Source organism: Blastomyces dermatitidis (genome assembly GCF_000003525.1).
Source record: "Blastomyces dermatitidis ER-3 genomic scaffold supercont1.4, whole genome shotgun sequence".
In the NCBI taxonomy this organism is placed as follows: Eukaryota; Fungi; Ascomycota; class Eurotiomycetes; order Onygenales; family Ajellomycetaceae; genus Blastomyces; species Blastomyces dermatitidis.
The window spans coordinates 818955-821720 of record NW_025544777.1 but is presented as its reverse complement, the minus strand read 5'-3'; positions in this window follow the sequence as shown (position 1 = coordinate 821720).

Here is a 2766-nt window from a genome sequence, read left to right as displayed (position 1 = left end):
TCAATTGCAGAACACTGTTTTCTATCTCTCATTTATTCACTGAATAAAAGAGAATCATCTATAGAGCTTATAAAAGATATTCAAGTAGCTATTATCTTTTCTAAAACCTTTCCTAGACAGTTCAATAGAGATATTACTCTATATGACTTAGAAATTGAAGTTTTTCTATTAGGTTTTGCAAGAATCACTTCAGTGACTTCTCTTCAGCATTCAGAATGATATTCATTTTTCAAGAGATTGAAAAAGAGCTTAAAATATTCATTCTTTAAGTAGAAATATATATTTTAAATAATCAAGTGATTAATTGAATCAGGATCTGTAGCAGTTTTAACAGAACTTAAGAAGATAGCTGACTCTAATTCATCTTTTATAAGATCAGATCATTCTCAGTCATTTTCATCAATGTAGTTGAGAAGTGATATATTCTCTTTCTCTGAATTCAAATCTGAATCTGGTGAGTTCTGAAAGAGAATTCTCATAAAAGCTTGATATTTTTTCTCAAAAGAGTTTACTGTATATAATTCATTCTGAAACTTATATTCTAGAGCTGAAAGTTTTGCTACACTTCTTGTTTTAGTATAGTTAAAAGCTTTAAAAACTTCCTTCTCTTATACTTCTTCAAGAAATTTATTTCAGCAGTCTGTTTTAGCTCTTTTAATATCTGAAAAATATTCATTTCTGACAGCTTTGAACTCTTCATCAGATATTACATCATTCTTCTAATCTCTTCTAGTAATAGCTAATTCTTTTCTTTTAGATGAGATATTCTCATTCTATCAAGATTTTGAATACTCAGAAGATTTTCTTTTTGAAATATTATCTCTAACACTTATTAGAATAATAGATGTAATAAGCTTCACTCTATTCTCAAGTATTTCATTTGAGATATCTTGATCAGAATTTCAATATAGCTTATTCTGTCTTTCAGATTTTAACAGTTTTATACTTTCTTTAACTGCTTTTCAATCAGCTTTTTCAAAGTTATACTGATTAGAGAGAAGAGAATTTTCACTCATTTATTTTTCACTCAGTTCAATATCAAATTGAATAATCTCATGATCTGATTCTGATATCTTATTTAAATCAATAAACTAGTTTATAAGTCTTCTATTCATTAGATTTTATGATATAAATGTTAGATCTATAATAGACTTCTGATTTATGTCTTTTCTAAAGAATGTTTATTGATCAGACTTATTAATCAAATCTATTGAATGCTCAAAGATTCATTTAATTAGATTATCAGCTCTCACTACTCTCTTACATTCTGAATTTCATTAGAGATGATGTGCATTGAAATCTTCTGCAATTATAGAGTTTCTTGATGAAGTTATGTTCAGAAATCCTCTATTAATTATTCAGATATTGTTATTTTTCTTCAATGACTTTTCATTATAGATATTTATAAGCTGTATAGTATTAAACTCATTTTCTTTATCTATAATATCACTCATCAGAATTAGACTGACCGTGTGACCGTGTCTGGGACCAGGACCAGATTTTTTGATAGTCCCATTACCAATTCGACTGATCCCATTACACGGTTTTAACATTAGATAGTAGTCCCATACTGTCCCAGTGAGACTTACTGTCTACTCTTGTCACATTTTCCAAATGGGACCATGATTTCCACTTCTCAATTTAAATTATTTTTATTGCTTTAAATGACTTTAAATCTCATTTGAGCGTTACCAAAAAGTGTTACTTTTTAAAAAATTAAAAATAGTCTAAAAAAAACCTTAAAATGTCTAAAAATAGTAACTTTATGCCAAGAATGGGACTAAATGGGACCAAATGGGACCACTTTCTCATTTTTTTCAAGTCATGGTCCCATTTTAAAATCTGATATATAGTCACTTTGCATGTTTTTTTGATAGCCAGTCCCAGCGGGATTCACGCCAAGAAATGTATGGGACCAGACCAAATGGGACCAAACGTGAAATTCATGGTCCCGGCGGCCAGTCTAATCAGAATATCAGAGTCAGACATGATATTAAATCTTAGATTAAATTAATATCTTGATCTCTTTCTTTCATAGATCACTACTCTTGACTTTATCTCAGACTTTTGAGATAAAAAGCAGTAGTAGCTTGAATGAGAAATGATATATTTTTGCTCAGTATCAAAATTCAGCTTCTGAAGCAGTATAAAATCAACTTTTTATTCAAATATAATTTAAAGACAAGAATAAATGCAATTTGAGTTTCTATTCACATTATTTTGAATACATGTGATTTTTAAAGAGTTTTTAAACTTTTTTTATTATTTTTGTTGTATATTCATACTAAAAGAGAGTAGAGTAGAATCTAATCACTATTATCAGATAGTAGATTATAACTGTTCTGAAAAGTAGAAATCTCAACTGCTTACATTATATCTAGTTTATTATCAGAGTCATTTCTCAATTCTCTAATCTTAACAGAAGTTTGAGAATTCAAATTCTGTTTACATTTTACTGAAGAATTGAAGTTTGAAGACTTAAATAATTGAGAGTTTCTTCTTTTTAAACTTGTAATTGTGAGTTTACTAACTTGACTCTTCTTTTCAGTTCTAGATTGACTTTGAGCTTTATCTTTTCTTCAGTTCTTTTGAGTTCTAGAAGTAAATATACATTCTTTTGAACTAGATGCATGTTTTTCTTTACAATTAGAGCACTTAAACAGAGTATATTGACAAATTTCATCTCTTTTTGAGCATGTTTCATATTTATGCTCACTAGTTTTATGATCTCTGATACAGAATGCATATTTTGAGTCTCTAAAACAT